At 42.1% G+C, this 20,662-nt stretch overlaps 1 protein-coding gene across 2 annotated transcripts in view; it reads right to left on the minus strand.

Moving 5' to 3' along the window:
* Nucleotides 1-15,898, minus strand: part of ELOVL7 (ELOVL fatty acid elongase 7) — a 69,200-nt gene extending 53,302 nt beyond the window's left edge. Inside the window, exons 1-2 of one of the 2 annotated variants that reach the window (XM_059916428.1) lie at nt 15,731-15,898; nt 1,290-1,432 (exon numbers count right to left, since the gene is read on the minus strand). The gene's annotated coding sequence lies outside the window, so the exon portion shown is untranslated. The remainder of the gene's footprint in view (nt 1-1,289; nt 1,433-15,730) is intronic. The other variant, XM_059916427.1, reaches the window with a different exon arrangement.
* Between the last annotated feature and the right edge of the window lie 4,764 nt (nt 15,899-20,662).

The raw sequence follows: 20,662 nt of genomic DNA on the forward strand, positions 1-20,662 counted from the left end.
AAAGTCCACAATGTGTGTGGGACTGAAGAGGGAAATGATGGACAAAGAGGTTTAAGAAAAGCAGAGAGCAAAGCTGGAGAGGGAGGCATCCAAAAAAGGAAAAGTTTTGTTTCACTTGCCCATGGAAGTGAAAAAGTAACAGTTTGATTCAGATGTGGCAATGGGAAGATAGGGGAATTCTGGCCAGTCCATCCAAATGTGTAGTACCTTTGAATACGAGAAAAATCCTCCATTTCTCTCACCCCCTACATCAAACCCATCAGCAAATCCTGACAACGCTGTCTCCTAAATATATTTTTAGAATCCAAGCACTCTTCACTCTACTGGTGGTCCAAGTCACTTTTCATTCTACCGGTGGTCCTCCCTTATCTGAATTACTGCAATAGCCTCTCAACTGGTCTCCCCGATTTCACCTTTGTCCGTCTCCAATGTATTCATCACGCTGAAGAAAAAACAAAACAAAATAAAAACACCCAAAGCATGTCACTTTTCTGCTTAAAATGTGCCAGTGTCTTCCCACCTCACTCACACTAAAAGTCAAAGTTCCTGTAAGTGGCCCTGACTACCTCTCTGAGCTTTCCTCCTCTCACCTCTTCTCTTACTTAGCTGGTGTCAGCCACACTGGGCTCCTTGTCCTTTCTTGAACACGCCAAGAACACCCCTGCCTCAAAGCATCTGAAACCACTGCCCCGACAATGTGGAATTCTCTTCTTGCAGATACCTGCATGCTCCTTCATTTTTTTCGGATCTCTGCTAAAATGTCACCTTCATCACCCCATCAACATGCACTTCCCTGTCTTTATTGCTTTATTTTTCCCCATAGCACTTTTCATCATTATTTTTATATATTTCACCAACATTCTATATTTATTTGTTTATTGTCTGATTCCCTCCACTCCCCAATAACACTCTGGAATATGAGCTCCTCGGGGGCAGGGATCTTTTTCTGTTCTGTGCATTGCTGCCTCTCTAGCACCTGAGATGGTGCCTGGGATGTGTCAGAAATATAAATATTTGTTGAGTGGATGGATGGATGAACCTTTTCATAAGGAGTGTGTGGGCATGGGGTAAGGGGAAGAGCCATGATTCAGTTATTTTTGGCAGGTGATAGCACTGAAGATATAATAGAGTTTGAACACAGTGGAACAGGGTTTCAAAGGATAAAAGACAGAGCTAAAGGTGTGGTTAACAGTAGGAGGAGACAACAGAAAGGCTGTAATACCTAGTAAGGCGTATCTCTTATAGGCAGTAACCAAGAATCATGAGAGGAAGGGTGGAAATCAACTGACCTCAAATACTTCGCCTTTGAGACAAGCCAGAATTGGCAGTAACAGGTTCATTCTGGGTGGGGATGGGAATAGGGAATGGAGCCTCATCAGGGGATGGAGATGGTACCCAGAGTAGATGGGTAGGTCACGTGGATTGATGACTCCTAGAGAGAACAAAAAATCTGAACATAGGGAAAGTATTATAACACACATGTACATAATAGCACACATCCCTAAAATATACAGATAAGCCCATAAAAGGAAGAAAAACAAATGGTCCTCAAAAAGAAGTGTGGATAAGAAAAGTAACCAACAGTAAAGACTAAATTAATTCATCCTGCTTTCTATTTCTGGATACAATTCATTTATCCAGCCTCATCCAGGATTGCAGCGTTCCACAGAAGTGAATGTTTTAGATACTGATATGCTTATCTGTAGGTGTAATCACTTCAAAAAATGCTCTGATAGAAAAATGTAAAACATTTTTAAAAAGATTTCAACCATCTTATACACTGAAACTTTCTGGATGATTCAGGGATATTAGTAAAAGCAGCAGTATCACAGCACTGCTCTCTGGGCCTATCCATGTCTACAGCTATGGACCTTTGCCCGACACTAAAAAGTTCCAAAACCCGTGTCTGCTTCTGATGTATTTCCTGTCTCCTCCCTATCAGCTTGTTAGCCACTACATTGTCTGTTAACAGCATTCCTGGTTCTATAAGACCCCATTCATTCTAACTCACTGCCCTTAATCTGCTATGGGATGAGAAACTAGATAACCAATGATGTTGGAATGTTTAAAATAATGCTATATGGGCTGTGATTAAAAACCAGAGGATCTCCCTATGGGTCAAGTACACATTTACTCAATGGACTTCAGGACACTGTCTTCTCTGCTCAGGGATGAGCTCCCTGCTTTCTTACTGATTTTCAATAGCATTTTGCAAATGAAACTTCATAATAAATGGCCCCTGGGTTAGCAGACTTGTTCCTGTATCTACACCATATTCTTTATTCAGTTCTAATAAAATGTTATTAAGGTGTCTCAGTGCTGTTTCACAAATTAAAAAGTAACACAGATTTAGGACAACAGAGGATCTGCATTTATTCCATGTCTGCAAAAGACATCTCCAATTGAGAGCAAAATTTATAATTTGATTATTTTAGCTGAAGAAAAGGTTTTCCCAGGGAAATATACAGTTACATTCCTAAGCTAGGAGACAAATAGATTTAATGCATAATGTATGTAAAATACAATACATTTATAATAAAGTATAGTATCGCTAAATAGCATTACTTAATTTTTAAGTTAAATAATTTTGATATGAATGATTCTAGAATTAACAACTTAGAAAGACAAACATATCCCCCCACTATTTATCTGGATAGAAAAATAGAGTTTAGTTCAATATTATCTCAGTGTGGGCGCCTCCAGCTATGGCCCTTTCAAACAATAGCTCAACATCAAAGAGAAATTGCAGACCAATGCAAGATTAAAACAATGACTGCCCTATAAAAGTGGTCACAGCAAATATTTACAAATGTCTTTCTAAATAAACGAAGAAAGGCTTTTCCTTTCCAGTTAGTTTTACCGAAATACTTAAATGATCTCCAAGGATTTTTCCCTTGGTGGGGGAGGAGAGGCAAGGGAGAAATTCTAATGATTCTGGCTTTATCTACCATTATGAGTTTCAAACATCTGATCTTTGAAATATATCAACAATTGCTAAATCTCTAAATGCCCCATCATGAAGGAATTGCCCAGAAAAAGCCACTGATTAAAAGTCTCAAATTCTACAAATGAGTGTGTAATTTGTTCACTTAACCTGCAATGATTACCAAGGAATAAAAACAAAGGAATTACCAGAATCTCAACCAAAACCTTCCCCGATCCAGTTTCTCTGGATTTGACACCACAATCTACCCATGTTTCCAGGCTCCAAACCTTGGCCTCCTACCCTTCCTTCTTCTAGATCTTCCTTTTCTTCACTTTTCCTTCACTTTCTCTGCCTTTCTCATTCCTTTCCATCCATACAGCAGACACCTGTCCAGGCTCTGTGCTGGACCAAGGGATCAACCTTCCCTGATTCACACCCTAGTTTCCTCTCCACTGACAGTGACAAGCCAGCAACCTGAATCGTCCGGCAATTCTCTTGGCCAAGTAAATTTTCTTGCTATTCTCTAAATTCTCTCTATTACACCCTCACAATAACTGAAATAGGAATACATTCATCAGAGACTTTTAGGATTTTGCTTTTTTTTCTTTAAAAGTTATCATGTACTCTTAAGAGCATAAAGATTATTTCTACTACTCATAAAAACCCAGATAAATAAATGGTTTTACTCTGCTTTATTAATGTAACAGAGTTTATGCCTAAAATTGTCTTGTTTTTATTCTACTTCAGATGAAGTATTTATAGTTTTAGGAAGATATATTAAATGTACATAGTATGGGACCTTATGAGAACATTTTAAACTGCTGACTTGGGACTTCCCTGGTGGTGCAGTGGTTAAGACTCCACCTGCCAATGCCAGGGGACACGGGTTCGATCCCTGGTCTGGGAAGATCCCACATGCTGTGGAGCAACTGAACCCATGCGCACAACTACTGAGCCTGCGCTCTAGAGCCTGTGAGCCACGACTACTGAGCCCTCGTGCCACAACTACTGAAGCCCATGCACTCTAGGGCCGTGCTCCACAATAAGAGAAGCCACCGCAATGAGAAACCAGTGCGCCGCAACTAAGAGTAGCCCCTGCTCGCCGCAACTAGAGAAAGCCCGCACGCAGCAAAAAATTTTAAAAAATAAATAAATGAAATAAACTGCTGACTTTTATGTACCCAGTTCACACTTTTGCCTTGTACTAGCCCCAAAATAGATGAGTTTAAAAAATTCATTTGGTATAGGTGGACAATGCATTTTAAATTGAACACTGAGAACGCAGAAATAGCAAAGTTATGGAAATATATTTTCAGATTATTTAATAACATATTAATACTTACCTACATGAAATAAGCACTGCTAAGTAAGTTTCTGTTGTTTTTAATCTTTTCTTATAACTGTTTGTATAGTTTGTTAAGTGGACTGTATATCATCCTATTAGCCAAGAATTTCTACACTATTGCCCTTTTAGTCATAACCTGATTTATACGTATTTTTTAAACTTCCTGCTGATTGGATATTTGATGGCATTAATGGATTATTTTTAACTTTTTAGGTGTGATAATGGTACTATGGTAATTTTTTTAAACTCCTTATCCTTTGGAGATACACCAAAATATTTACAAATGAAATAAGAGTAGCCATGATCCTGGGTGATGTGTACATCTAGTTCATTATAGTATTCTCTCTGCTTTTATAAATGTTTGGAAATTTCCATAATATGAGTTTTTAAAACAAGAAAGAAAGAAAATTTCCATGTTAAAAATGCTTATAAGGTGGTGGTGGTGGTTGTTTTTTAAGTATACTAGGAAATGGTTTGTTCTTCAACTAAATAGTTCCCAATTTTTTTCCCCAAGAAAAACTTTGACAACCTTTGAAAAAATGCCTACAAGAGGCTGCAAAGAAATTTACCAAAATGTTAGCAATGGTAATTTCTGGTTGGTGGGATTATGGGTGATGTCTGTTTTCTTTTTGTTACAAGTTTGTTTTGTTTTGTTATTTTTTGTTACAAGTCTTCTATATTTCTAAAATCAGCCTACAATCTATTATCGTAGTCAGAAAGTAGTCTAATTTTTCTGATTATGTGAAAGTATGATTTTCCATGTCAAGCATAGAGAATCTATCTATATCATAAACTTTTTCCTATATTTACCATGAAAAATATTACTGAAAAACATGAACACAAAAGTCCAGTTATCCATGCACAAAACTACCTTGGTATGACAGCAGGATGGGAAGGGTGAGTTTTGACTGTCACCGGGGAAACGCGTGCTAAAGAAGGTAATATTGGAGTGATAGAAAGATTGGGAAGATTTTTGTCTCATTTTCGCAAGACAATTTGATTGACTAATACAACTGAGTGCTCATAATGGATCCTCTAAGAGCAAATGGTCCAGGGGAGTCAGGTGTTTCTGGGAATGTGATAAAAGATATCTTACATGATTTTCATTTTAAGCTTGGCTTGGGCAGGGTTCATGCCTGAATATTGATGCGTAGCTATAGTGTTGTTTTCTCATATTTTTCTTTTAGATGGGGAGGGAGATAGAAGAGAGGAAAAGTTTCTCTCCATCCTTGAATGAGAGGAAACAGTTGATGTGTTTTTGACCCTTTTGGCCCCCAACATCATTCTCTCCTTCTCCTTCCCCACATCACTTTATTTGGGGCAGAACAAGTTGCCTATTCGCCATGTGAGACCTCGCTCACAAGCACAATTCAGGGCTCCTGAGACTCAGTATCAGAAACTGCAGGGTCCTTGGAGGAAGGGACCACATCTCCATTCACTTATTCAATAAATATCTGGGTACCCACTATGTGCCAAGCACCCTTCCTGACACGAGGGATACAGCAAGATCCCTATTCTCATACAGTTTACTTTCTTGTGGGAAGACACATAAGTAAACAAAGATAAACACAAACATCAGACAAATGTGGCAAAAGTTATGAAGAAAGGAAACATGACAGACTGATGTGATAGGGTCACCAGGGGCAGAGGGCAGCAACACTAGAAGGGTAGCCAGAAAGCTCTAGAACATTTGAGAAGATCTAAGGGCGAATAGTCCTGCAGGAGACAACAGCAAGGGCAAAGGCCCAGAGGCAGGGACAAACAGTATGTCAGAGGAACGGCAAGCAGAGCACAAGGAGGAGGTGGACGCTGGCTGACTCGGAGAAGTGGGCATGCAGGGTCTTGAGGCCTCAGTGAAACAGCCAGGGTTTTACTCTACGTACAAGGGGAAACCATCAAAGACTTTTTGTTGTTGTTGTTGTATAACTATTTTTTTTCAAGATTAAATGTGTTTATTTCGAGTTAGTGGATACAATGGTATATTAGATATCAGCACTCCAAGCTACACGTATGTATTTGCCTCTAAACCTTCACACATTGTCAGTTGCCATTCCTCTAACATTCCATCACTGGGCCTCCTATTTCTAGCAAAATCATAGTTCAAATGTTTTAAAAAAGTAAAAGCAAGATGATCACCACATTGTGCTTCCAGTGCCCCCAGAAGGATTATAATTGTTTTAAACAAATGTTTATTGTTTTCAGTAAAGGGGGAAATTGATAACATAAGCACTATTAATGGCACGACTAGAAGATAAAGAACAGAATACAGATTCAAAGAAACATTTTAGGCTGGACGAGTTAGTTTCCCCTTAGCGAAAACTCCACATAATATCATGGATATGATGTCAACATTAAATTGTTCGATTTGTGGGCCATACACTTAAGCGTATGGGCTCGTACATTTTTGCACTAAAACAGAAGCAGTACAAGCTTTATGTTCTACCATTACACTTCCAGATTTTTCACTTATTAATATACCTGCCAACCTAATGATCCTTGCATGCATTAGAGTTTGCTTTTGTAGAGTTAAGTTTATTCTCCCCATCCCTCCTGCTCCCGTAAACATTGCGGTGCGAACTCTTTGCCCAATTTTATGAGAATGTTGCAAAGGACAGCTCTGTGCCACCTCGGGACAGGAATTCCCCGCCCCCTCCCCAGTCTACACATGAATCAGTAATATTGATCACATCTCATCTTACATGCAGACACTGCTCCCTTAATTTCCCCATGCCAGAGGCATACGAGTCAGCAGGTATGCATACAAAAATGGAATTAAAAGGAAAAAAAGAAAGAAAAAGTTTTCTTGTTAAAGCCTACTGTCCTAGAAGGAATCCATTGCTTTGAATTCACTTAAAGCCTATACACACGAAATGTGTTTCTTCTGAGAACCTCGTCTAACTCGTGTGTATGACTATTTTTTTAATTATGGTAAAATACACATAAAATTTATGAACTTAACCATTTTCAAGTGCCCTGTTCAGTGGTATTAAGTACATTCATATTGTTGTACAACCATCACCTCCATCCATCTCTAAAACTCTTTACATCTTATAAAACTGAAACTCTCATCAGAGGCTTTTAAGCAAAGCAGTGACATGATCTGACTTATGATTTAAAAATTAAGTTGCTTGCTTGGTAGAGAATTGATGGTAGGGAGGCAGCAGGATTAGGAGTTTACTGAATAATGGATTCAGGATACACTTTGGGGACGGAGCTGACATGACCGCTGCTAATTTGGATGTGGGCATGAGATAAAGAAAGAAATGAGAAGAGGAGTTGACTTCTAGATTTCTATATCTCCAGGGTCTAGCACACAGAAAATAGCCAATGTTTATTTCATAAATGAGTGAATATTGATTTAACACTTAATAAGTAGAAACCTTTCTTCCCAGAGAACCAGGAAAACAGAAATGAAAACTACCATGGATGAAGGAGATATCTCTTTTCTAGGGCCTCACTATCGGTACTGTGTCCTTGTAACATGGATAAAGTCTACACAGTTGGTTCATGTCAACATTATATGTCTAATTCCAACATTAACATTAAAAGCTAATCCTTGTACATATATACAATAAGTTAAACTTTATTAAGCATTTTATATATTTTATATCATGTCTTTCCTAAATCAATAGATTTAACCTCTGAGACTACGGTGCTATGTGCTACCTCCCTAGAGATGATGTGTATACATAAATCTGATGTTTTGGAGAGTTTATGGACCCTCTAATGCCCATTCACAGACCAATCTCAGGTCTAAAAATACCCTGATGTACCTAATATGAGTTGTTATTGTATATCGTTATAAGAACCTAAACTTTATTAGCCTAGCCCTGGCACCTTTGGAGCTTTCAAAGGGTTTACCTTCATTCATGTCCATAATAAATGAGTTACCAAGAACCAACATTAATTTACGGGACTTCCCTGGCAGTCCAGTGGTTAAGATTCCATGCTTCCCCTGGAGGGGGCACGGGTTTGATCCCTGGTCAGGGAACTAAGATCCCACATGCTGTGTGGTGCAGCCAAATAAAAATTTAATTTAATTTAAAAAAATTTTTTTAAAAAGAACCAATGTTAATTTAAAGAATATCCTTCCATCTTTACCAAAACTGTTATTGAAAGTATTATACATGAAGTGATTCAAGATCCTCTTTATAAGAATCTACCTCATAAATAAATCCCTTTTACAATTCATTTCTAGGGGAAAAAATACTACCTTAAAAATTGATGTTTTGGGCTTCCCTGGTGGCGCAGTGGTTAAGAATCTGCCTGCCAATGCAGGGGACACGGGTTCGAGCCCTGGTCCAGGAAGATCCCACATGCCGCGGAGCAGCTAAGCCCGTGTGCCATGACTACTGAAGCCCGCGTGCCTAGAGCCTGTGCTCCGCAACAAGAGAAGCCACTTCAATGAGAAGCCCGTGCACCGCAACAGAGTGGCCCCCGCTTGCCGCAACTAGAGAAAGCCCACGCACAGCAACAAAGACCCAATGCAGCCAAAAAAATAAATAAAATAAATATTTTTAAAAAAATTATGTACACCCCGTAAACACGTACTTTACCTTGAGACATATAAGTATGCATTAACTGCCAACGTTCCAAAGTAGTTCCAAGATTTTCTTTGAGGAAGAATTCCTCCCCAATATTTTTCTCAAGTAAACCATACTCAGAATTTATTTTCTACAATTTCCACTTTTAATGTTCTAAGTGGATTGAAAACTAGAAAACAAAAACAAAACTTGTAAAGCAAGCTCAGGATATTATCTTTCAAGTTTTCACAATTTTCTCTCCAATTCTTTACAGTTAGTTCTCCTGCCCACTTTTTAAGTCACTCACTTTTATGGAATCTTTTCAAAGAATTCAACATTCCTTTCACAGAAGCAATAATACTCTTTCCCTTTTGCACTTTATAGATTTACACACATTTAAATTATCTAATCACAATAACAAGCATAACTGGCGCCAACAAGTTTGCAATAAATACAGCCACTGAGCCAGCCATCAGAGCAGGGAACAGGCTGCTAGGAACTGGTGTTCATCACGCCTGGGCAGCATTTGGTCTGCTTTTTGGGGAAATGAAAAGCATGGGCTCGTAGGGTCGACTGGTTAGATGTCAAGAGGATTGTCTTTATATTAGGATGAACCATATGTAATTGCCAATATACAAATATTTCTCCTAGAGAAACGGCAGTTGCATGTGTTCAACCTAATATTTCTATTTTTTAATTTAAAAAATATTAACTATATTTAATGCTTAATATCACATCTATTATCCTTTTTTTCCCCTCCCTTTAAACAATGAAGAGTGGTTCTCACAACTTCATTTTTTAAATTCCATGTTTGCTCAGGAATAAGCTATTAAATAATCAGTAATTAAACTCTGGTTTCCTAAGAATGTGATTTCTACCTTCTTTCTTTCTTCAGGTTAAAGTCACACCTGTTAGAATTTCAAAGAAATTCTTCAAAGACTGAAGGTATAAGCGTGTGCCTTCTAGTGAACTGAAGGATGAAGAGCAGAGGGATTAAAATGTGAGGTCAGCATTCATTAGTTTGTTTGTTTGCTTCTCAGACATAAAACTTTTTGGCTCACGGGATCCAACACAGCACTCTCTGCCTAGAGAAGGCAGGAAAAAGGAAAGAAGAGGAGAGGGCAGAGAAGCCCCAGACAGACTTAGGATAAGTCCCCCTTAAATACAAGCAGCCTTTCCTTTTGTTCTGTCCGTGTTATGCCACTGAATTATAATAAGCAAACAAATACATCACAAATGTGCTATTAAGACAAAATCCCACAACTGGGGATGGAAAGGAAGGAGCAGAAGAACGGAGGGGCTGTATTTAGTTGAGGGACAATAGCCAAACCCTCTTTTTCTAGTTCTCACATTTCTACCACTGACCCTAAAAAGTCTAAATCAGGTTTACGTTTATGGTTGTCCTTATGCCCTCACAAAACTATCGTTGGATATCAGAGCCCTAGTGTCTCTCATACCCTCTAAATCATCAACCCACAGAGTTAGTACGCAGAGGGGGAAGAGCCTGAACTTTGTAAACCATACCTGCGTTTAAATCCTGGCTTCGCACTTGTAACCGTGTACCCTAGCTGAGCACCCTTTCTGCTCCTTCACCTGAGCACCTTTCTTCACTTTTCTGCACCCATGTGTGCTGTGAGGATTCTGGTGCAGACCTTGCTGGCTTTAGACAATTCCTGAGAAAATGCACAGAAAGTGCCTGATTGCAACTATGACTGATGTCTAAAAGATGCCCAAACGTTTCACCTCATGATTTTCAGCAAGCAGGTAAAAACTTAAATGCAGGCTTGAGCTTTCTATAAACATGTGGCACAAGCTCGTTTTCTATTCCCAAACTGTTATGTACACTGAGCATAATCAAGGTATCTCATGTAAATAGTGAAGGTAGCTGTCCTTTCCAGGTCAGATAGAGAAAGGAGATAAAGCCTCCAAGGGAGAAGGGGAAGTTCCAGAAAGGTTAAGTTGCACATGCAGACAGGTGCTTTCAAAATACAAATCTTGGGCTTCCCTGGTGGCGCAGTGGTTAAGAAATCGCCTGCCAGTGCAGGGGACACGGGTTTGGGTCCTGGTCCGGGAAGATCCCACATGCCGCAGAGCAACTAAGTCCGTGCACCACAACTACTGAACCTGCGCTCTAGAGCCCGCGAGCCACAACTACTGAGCCCGTGTGCCACAACTACTGAAGCCCATGCGCCTAGAGCCCGAGCTCCGCAACGAGAGAAGCCACCGCAATGAGAAGCCCGTGCACCGCAATGAAGAGTAGCCCCTGCTCGCCGCAACTAGAGAAAGCCCACACGCTGCAACGAAGACCCAACGCAGCAACAAAGATCCAATGCAGCCAAAAAAACAACAACAAAAAATACAAATCTTAACAGGTCCCTTCCCTTCTTAAAGGGTTCCACTGGCTCCCCATTATCTGTAGGATAAAATCCAAAATCTTTACTAGGTGAATCAAGGCTCTCAGTAAGCCAGCTGTGCATACCTAGGCGACCTCTTCTCACACCCTCCTCTGCAGTGATTTCACAGTGTTTCCAATTCTCTGAATGCACCTGCATTCTCTCAGCCTGAATTTGATTTCCCACCCTCATCCCATTTCTCTGCTGCCCCAACTCCCAGTCTTCCTTCTTTCGGCTCAGGAGGACAACTTTGTCTGCCTTTCTCTGCTCGGCTTCCTCAACACTCTGTGTTAATCACAGTTTTAAGTGTTTACCTCCCTTGAACCCACACAGATCTGGACGGGCTTCAGCACCCTGCCGACTACTTTGCCTGCCGCAAAGCTGACACTCAAATGTTTGTTGAGTATGCAACTTCTGAAACTCCCTAATTTTGGCTAGGTTTTGCTCTATACCTTATATTAGAGGGGACAAAGGAGCTGGGCTGCTGGTGTTCAAGGCCTGTGCTGCTTCTCCAAGTGGATGAAGATTTGTCTTTAACATGGCACATTTATGAGTTATATGTTATATGGTAACTTAGTTCCTCTGAATCATGGTCTGTTTAGAAATATTTATCACTAACAAAAAGGATACTTTTACTTGTCAAGGCAATAACATGTGCTTTTAATATATCTAAATCAATTAGGAATAATTAAAAATCTCAATTTTTTAAAAAAAGACCAATCTTATAAAGTGCTAAATTTGCATTAGTGTTCAGCTATTTCATAACATGTGAATGGTCCAAATTGGATGAGTCACAGAAATACATCTAAGATATATTCCTCTCTAAAAATGTGTTTATGGCATGCTTCTTTCCAAGCTATATGGTGTGTTTTATTGAAACCCAAGATTAGTTCTCAATTTAACACGCTACTGTATATACAAAGGCTCCAAAATTATTTGTTTGGTAAATAGCATTCTTCTATATTCTAAATATTCTAAAGCTGATGTTTGCACATGTAGCACACCAAGGAGAATAAGCAATTAAACAAATTAGAAAAAGTCTTATTTCTTCAACTTGACCAGTAAGTACCTGAGGTCAGAGGCTTTAAGTATATTCCACTGTCTAGCGTAGAGAAACAAATCCCAATTTGTAAAATGACATAACTGCAAAGGTAAGCATTACTGTAACTTAAGTTGTTTATAACTGTTACTAATATACCTATCTAACAACAGAGGATTAGTTAAGGAAATTACATTATAATTTTTAGAATATAAGGCAGACAATAGGAGTTTTGGAAAATATACAAGGTGAAAAATGCTTACTATGTATCATAAGGAAAACACAATATCCTAAAATTCTATATGTAGTAGGATGTAGGAAAACATGCATTTAAAAAATGAGAGAGGGGACTTTCCTGGTGGCACAGTGGTTAAGAATCTGCCTGCCAATGCAGGGGACATGGGTTCGATCCCTGGTCCGGGAAGATTCCACATGCCACGGAGCAACTAAGCCTGTGCGCCACAACTACTGAGCTTGCAGGCCACAGCTACTGAAGCCCGTGAGCCACAACTACTGAAACCCGCAGGCTCTAGGGCCCATGCGCCACAACTGCCGAGCCCGTGTGCTACAACTACTGAAGCCGCGCGCCTAGAGCCCGTGCTCCACAACAAGGAAGCCACCACAGTAAGAAGCCCACGTTCCACCACAAAGAGTAGCCCCCACTCGCCGCAACTAGAGAAAGCCCGCGTGCAGCAATGAAGACCCAACGCAGCCAATAAATAAATAAATAGAGACAAAGGTAAAATGGCAAAATATTTATTGTGGTCGACTCACGCACAGGGGGCCAAAACTGTCTTCTTGGCTCCCCAGTCTCACCGTTTTGGTACCTCCTTCCAGTTTTCTTTTCTCCTCGCCTCAAACCTCCCCAAACACAGCCAATTCTTCCTTGACAATGTCTCTCAGGATTAGTCCAGGCCCACATTACCTTATACAGAGGTTTTGAGAAAAGATTCCCATTTGGCTTTTCTGCAGTCTCATTCAACTATCATATCTACTGCCAGAATAAGACAGTCATTCTACTGCTAAATATATCTACTGTGGTAATCTCTTCATTTATGTTTTATGCATTTTTGTGTATGTGTTATATTTTTCAATGAAATTGGGTTTTTCTTGTAACTCTGTGTGGCTTCATATTTTGTTTTGCTAGGATGAGGTTAGGATTCATGGCTCTCTGCTGATATGGCTCTACTTCCTTACACTTCTAAATGGAATGTTTAGCCAGGGTAGCTGGGTTCCTATCTGCAGCAATGGAGTTGGCAGAGGCTTCCCTGCCCGTCCTCTACAAAGCCTGCCAGGTCCCCCACATCTACCAACGCATCCTTAACACCCTGTAAAACCCAGCTTAAAAATTTCAAAAAGTTTTCCACCATTATTCAACCCACCCAATATATGCTACATTAATTCATCTTGCATCATATTCCGCAAACATTTATCAAGCAACTACTAGTTGTAAGGCTTGAAGAGTTAAAGTCTTAAGTTGTTAACAATCTTTCTGTGGACCGTGAACATTTATGAAAGATGCTAACCAACAATAAAAAGAAAAATGACATAAATGATAAATGAATGTTCAGGAGTGGGGAAGAGGGAGACTGGTGAAAAGGAGAAGGGAACGGGGGTGAGAATGAGGAAGGCTAGAAGGAAGAGACAAGGTAAAAGCCAACAGAAGAGGTTTCATGATTGGGAGAAGTGTGATGTGAGACATGACTGCTGTTTTGCACCTGGGTGACTACAATACAGGGGAGGGAGGCTGACATAAATGACGCTAACTAGAAATGCTTTGGGGCAAAGCAGGGCAAGTCCAAATGGAATATTACAGTATGCACTGACATATGCTACACTAAAACTGAATAAGATACATGGAAAGCACAGAATCTTTAAGTGGGTAAGTAGCAGTGATAACCTAAGTAACAAAATTCTATGAAAAGAAAACCTAAATGAGTACAAAGTCACACAAGAAGGAAAAGAGGGACCTGAGACAGAGAGCCTAGTCAGTGAACATGAAAAAGCACAGGACTTCAAGAAAGTAAGGATGAAGAAAGGAACTCTAGGTGAGGCAGTATGCACAGTGGTAAATAGCCTCAACACTGGACCAGGGCCCCTGAGTTGGAATCTCCTCCTGCTACTTGTGCGTCCTGGGCAAGTTCCCCTGTCTCAGTTTCCTTATCCGTAAAAGGATAATGTTATCATTTATTTACCCCCATAGGATTGTTGCCAGGATTAAAAGAGTTGATACAAGTTCTTAGAACAGTGCCGGGCACAGAAGCATTCGAAAAATGTCTGCCATTGGGGGAAAAATATTTTTTTTTAATCCTCGGTGACCTTGAGGAGAACAATTCCTGGCCAGTAGTAGAAGCAGAAACTACAAAATAAGGGAATTAACAAACAAGTGATGGCTAAGAAGGCGGAGGCAACCCCAGAGTATCGAAGACTCTTTCACAGCAGTTAAGCAATACAAGCGAGAAGTGAAATAAAGAGTAACCTGCGAGTACAGGGTTAAATGAAAATGCTTGTCGAGGGAACAGATCAGCAAGAGGAAAAAGGCTTGGCTCGCCAAAACTATTCTTCAGTCTTTGTGAGACTTGTTTTCCCAACCACACAACGAGAGGACAGGGGTAGAGACCATATCCTTCCTGACGCAGCTTTCCCAAGGGAGCTCGAAAGAGCGTTCTCTCGGCATCCGGTAAGTTTGAATCAGCGCTGGCTGATTAGGGGAGAAGGCCCATTTCCTAACCAACGATACCCTGTAAGATGAAACAACAGGCTTTACGATTTCCATCTCCGGCACGACCTGTTCCTCCGCTGTGTACTCATCACTCTCCTCAGCCAGCAGCTGCCGCCGGGACAGGATGCAGCTCGGGGAGCCAAAGAGGCAGCGCCCGCTGCAAGAGCAGCGCCCCAAGTTCATTCCGGCCCCGAGGACACAAAAGCGCCCCAGAGGGGAAAAAGCAGAAAGAAAGGGGCTCGGGGATTCTGGGGGGGTCGAGGGGGTGGGCGAGCGAGCCCAAATCCAGGAGCTGGGAAAGTGACCTCGGAGGTCAAGGTCGAGCAGGTCCCTCTCCCTCCCAGTCCCACCCGCAAGCACCTTTGTCCTCCCGCCCGGAACAGCTGGGCCCTGTCCCGCAGGAGCGCTCGGGAGAGGCTCAAAGCCCAAGGGCGGCGGGGACCACCGTCCCTTTGGGATGCTGGGGGCGGCGGTGGACTCCCAGGGAGGGCGCAGGTGAGCGCGGCGGCCCCTCCCTCCGGTGGGAAGGGCTTCGACCCTGGGCACCCGCAGACGGCGCGGCGACAACTTCCGAAGCGCCCGCCAGAGTCCAGGCAGGGCCTGGCCGGGCTCCCGAGTCTCCGGGACCCGTATCCCACTCCCCGCGCGCCGCGCCCAAGTTCTTTCCACCGGGCTGCTCCCGACCCCTGCCCCCCGGCGTCTCTCTCCCTGCCCCCATCTCTTCTCCTCCACGCCTCGGAAAAGTTTGGCCCCGGCCCACCGGCTGGGAGCCCCGCACTCACCCCGCGACGAGCGGAGCCCAAGTACCCGGGCGCGGGAGCAGAGGGCGGCGGCGGGCGGCGGCGCGAGCGCGGAGCTCCTCACAGCGGGCCCTGCTGCCCCGGCCGCCGACCGAGCTGGAAAAGGGGCGGAGGCCGCCGGGTGTCACCTGCCCGCTCTCCCACCCGCCCGCTCTCCCACCCCGCCGCGTGACGCCGCAGAGCGCCGCCCCCTGACCGCCCGCCGCCGCCGCCGCCAGGTACTCGCGGGGGACCGCGGGGAGGAGCCTCCCTCCCGGGAGGGATCGACCAGGAAAGGCGCGCGGCCTCGGTCGCCCCACCTCCGCCTGGCTCGGCGCCCCGCAGCTCGGAGCGCGGCCGGGACGGGGGACCGAGGACCGCTCGGGGAGATCCGGACTAATTACATTTCTTTCTGAGCACAAATGTCATCACCTGAGGTCATCTCGAGGCTTAACATAAATAGTGTGAAAACTGTCGTCATGCATGACTCAGGATTGAGTTGCAGAAAAATCTGAAATGAGGAAAACCTGGCCCAGGGTGAGGCTGGCGGCGGAGAGGGAGAAAAAAGGGGAGTTCTTGCTCCTGAAAAGGCTATTCCGGAGGGTTAATTCATTATCTGAAATGGAGGCCAGACCCAACGCCGGCGAGAGGCCCAATTTGGGTCAGCTCTATCCCCTGCTTATTAAAAACTGGAGAATTGCCGCAAATACTGGGGAGTGAAGGGGGCTTTTAGAGCAATGAAGAGGAAATTGTATATAATCTAAGTTAACTTTTTTGCCCTGGTTAGTAACAGCTGCTGCTGCAGCCAACACACTCTGGCACACTGACTTTTCCTCATCCACGGCTGGCTTGAGTGTGGGGTGAGGATGAATGTCAGGCGTGTGTATGTGCGCTCCATTATTTTTTACCTTACCTGGCTTTGTGTTTGATCATGAGCCTCCTAACCGCTCTTGTGTTTTGGAATCCTGGCATCAATAGCTGGAGGGCAAAATAAGAGTCGAAAGAAGTTACTTGTTCAGGAGGCAAAAACCAAGAACTAGAGTTGAGTTGTCTTCTAGAAACTGGAAAAATAACCTCAGGGGTTGCAGTCCTGGCCCATGCACCTCACAAACATGGCCTGTGAGTTTGTGCTGTGAGTTTTAAGCATGAAATCACAGCAAAAGGGTCCAGACTACCGGGGAGGGAGGGTAGGAAGAAGAACACTCAGTGGGCCAGAAGCATGTTTTCCTCACATACAGGTAGTTGCCTACCGTCACCTAATCCTACTGCATCAACAAGAGATTTTAAATGTTTTATACAAAATGTGGAGAGACCCCATAGTAGCCATTCAGGAAAAAAAAAGAAAAAGCAAAAATCATGAAAGCTCAAATTTAAGAGAATCCCAGCTTCAATGAAACTAAAGATTTCTCCTTCCTTTTAGATAAACTTTGCTTTCATAATAAAACCATGTCATTTAGTAGTCTTGGCTACTGGGAACTAGAGACAATTGCTTAACAATATTTGCCTTTGCATTTGTCACTATCTGCCCATCTATATACAATTATGAAATTTCACGTATGCAAAAGATAAAATGGATTCATTCATTTAACAAATATATATTCAGTGCTTTTATGTTCCAGGCTCTGAAGATTCAACAGCTAACAAAACAGACCAAAAAAAAAAAAACCTCTGTTCTTGTGGAACGTACTTTCATTTACCTTCGTTCTAGTTGGAGATGACAGACCACAGATGAATAAGCAAGTAAAATATGAGTGTTCATGTAGTGATAAGTGCTGTGAAGAAAAATAAAGAAGGGATGGGGATAGGGACTTCTGGAGGTGGGGAGGTGAGGAGTTGCACTGTTAAAGCAGCTAGGGAAGTCCTCAGTTGAAGGAGGCATTTGAGCCAAAATTGTAAAGAGATGAGGTGGCAAGCCTGTGTGTCTACCTGGGTGACAGCCTTCCAGTCATCGGGAACTGTAAGGCCAACGGCCCAGGGCATGAGCATGCCCCAGATGATCACGTTCACAGAAGGGCAAGGAGGCCAGAGCTGTTGGAGTGGAGTGGAAGGTAATATCAACAACATTTCGCAAGGATCTGATGTGGGGTGTGAAAGGGGGGGAAAAAGGGTCAAGGATGACTCCAGGGTGTTTTCCTCTATCAGCTGGAAGGAGAGCTGCCATTTACTAAGAAAAGGAAGACTGAGAGAAGACAGTTGGGTGGGGGGGTCATCAGGAGTTGTTTGTGGGACTGATTTAATTTAAGATGCCTATTAGATATCCAAGTGGGAATGTCAAGTAGGAAGTTGTTTATGCCAGTCTGGAGTTCAAGAGAGAGGTCCGGCCTGATGATATAAATTTGGGAGCTTCCACATGATATTTATTTATTCTCTGGTCTGAGAATGGCTAAGAGCACCGTGAGTGAGACTAGAGAAGAGGTTTCAGAACTTCGTCCTGGGGCACCCCACTATTAAGCCATCAGGGAATGAGGAGGAATAGTCCTGAGATTTGAGTAAAATCAGGAGAGTGTGGTTTCCTGGAAGGCAAGTGTGTTAGTCAGCTATTGCCACAATAGTTCTGTGTAACAAATCACTCCAAGGTCAGTGGCGTATAGCAGTATACCTGTTCCCATGCCCATGAGTCAGCAGATCGGTTGCAGTTCAGCAGATCTAGGCTGTGCTCAGCTGGGTGGCTCTGCTTTAGGTTGCAGATTTAGCTTAGTCTGTCCCATGTGTGTTATTTCTGGAGCCCAGATTGAAGAGTCAGCAGCCACCTGGAGAAGATCAATTGGGGTACAAGAAGCAGTCCAAAATCCACATGATTTGTGGGCCTCTGCTCACATTACTGAAGCACGTTTAAGGCCTCTGCTCACATCAGGTTGGCTAATATTCCATTGGCTAGAGTGGGTCACATAGCCAAATCCAACATCAGAGGGGAGTGGGAAGCATATTCAACCTACAGTGGAAGGGTGAAGAGAATGAGTATTTGCTGAACAATAATCCAAACTTTTATCATAGCAAGGGAAGAAAGTGTTTCAAGGTGAGGGAAGTGATCGCCCAATAAGCTAGGAACCAAAATTGGCCCTTGATTTAGCAACATGGAAGTCTTTGGTTGACCATGACAGAACAGGTTTGGAGAAACAGAAGGAATGAAAACCCACCCCATTTGGGTTTTCAGATCTGAACATGCACATTCACCAATAGGCAACAGAGGGAAGATAGAGTTATGGGCAAAGACTGGGGGGAAGTAGGAGCTTGTGTTGATAGATTGTTTTAGGTCAGATTTCCCAGATGCAGACCTGAGGCAGAAAGTTGTGTGCAAGTGATTTATTGAGGTCAGTAAGGGATCCAAAGGGATCTGGGTGAAATAATAATATTGTTCACTATGCAAATGTTAATATTTTCCAAATTTAGCTTTTTTTTTTTAAAGAAATAAAATGTTACAGTTAAAGCTCCACCCTATCCTAATCCTTTTCTTTCTCCTAAAGGTATCCTGAAGTAGCTATGTATCATTTCCATGCATGCGTTTATACTTTCATTAGTATATCTATCTCAATATATACTGTAATTTTGTATATGGTTAAATTTTATGGAAATAGTATCATACTGTATGTATTCTCCTACAACTTTGTTGATTCATGTAGCTCACTCATTTAATTACTGTATTCTGTTGTATAACTAAACCATTTATTCATTTGCCTTCTAATGAACAAAATTGGGTTAGTTCTAATTTTTCCCTTCTGGAGACAATGTGTCAAGGAATATACAAGTAACTATTTTCTTATACACATGGAGAAAATGTTCTAGGGTTTATACTTAGAAATGGAACTGCTGGTCATGGAATAGATTGTTCTCTTCTACGGACATTTGCTATTTTTTGGCTGCCCTGTATCTGAATCCTCTGTCTATATTTGAGGAAGTTCCTATAATGACTTCATAGAGGCAGAGCTCACCTCCTGTTAAAGAAGCTGAAAACACGTGATACTCACTTTGCCACCCGCTTGGGCAGCTAGAGCTCACAGTTGCTGCAACTCCCTGACAACCCTCCTCCCAGGATTCTGAAATTGAAGCTAGTGACACAGAAGTTGTGTTTGCTAGTGGCATGGGTGGCTTCCCAGACTGATTCACTGGCATAAATTTAGCTCTAGTTTGTCAGCAAAGCTTGACTTTGTTCCTACCTTTTCCAAGCCTATTATCCAGCCTTTGTGGAGATTCTGTAAGCGCTCCATATTTTTCAATAAACACCTTTTATGTTTAAATTAGTTACTTTGTTTCTATTTCCTGCAGCTGAGGACCCTGACTGACCGACTCTCCTTGACTGACAGACTTTCCTAAGTGGTGCCAATTTACACTAGCACCACATTGTATTAATAGTTCCCGTTTCCCTAAATCCTTGCCAACATTTGATGTTTTCAGACCTTATATTTTTCCCAGTCAGATGGGTGTGAAATGATTTCTCACTGTTTTTTCTTTTTTGTTGTTGTTGTTGTTCTTTTTTTTTTTTTTTTTTTTTTTTGATGTGGACCATTTTAAAAGTCTTTATTGAATTTGTTACAATATTGCTTCTGTTTTATGTTTTGGTTTTTTGGCCACGAGATACGTGGGATCTTAGCTCCCTGACCAGGGACTGAACCCAAACCCCCTGCATTGGAAGGCGAAGTCTTAACCACTGGACAGCCAGGGAAGTCCCCTCACAGTTTTTTTTTTTTTTTTTGGATATTAAATTGCATTCAGTTTAAAGTATCTCAGAAGAATGTTAACTCTTTTATTTTTGGTCTGGACATAGAGGTACACTGCACATTAATTCAAATCACAGATGATACTAAATTGGGTGATGATATGAACACCCAGAGAACACAAACAGACAATAAAAAGAGATCCACAATGAAATAACCAAACAATGTTCACATTTCTTAATGCTATTTTGGATATATATATGGAGAAACACCCGAACACTGA

Source organism: Balaenoptera ricei, chromosome 3, assembly GCF_028023285.1.
Source record: "Balaenoptera ricei isolate mBalRic1 chromosome 3, mBalRic1.hap2, whole genome shotgun sequence".
Classification (NCBI taxonomy): domain Eukaryota; kingdom Metazoa; phylum Chordata; class Mammalia; order Artiodactyla; family Balaenopteridae; genus Balaenoptera; species Balaenoptera ricei.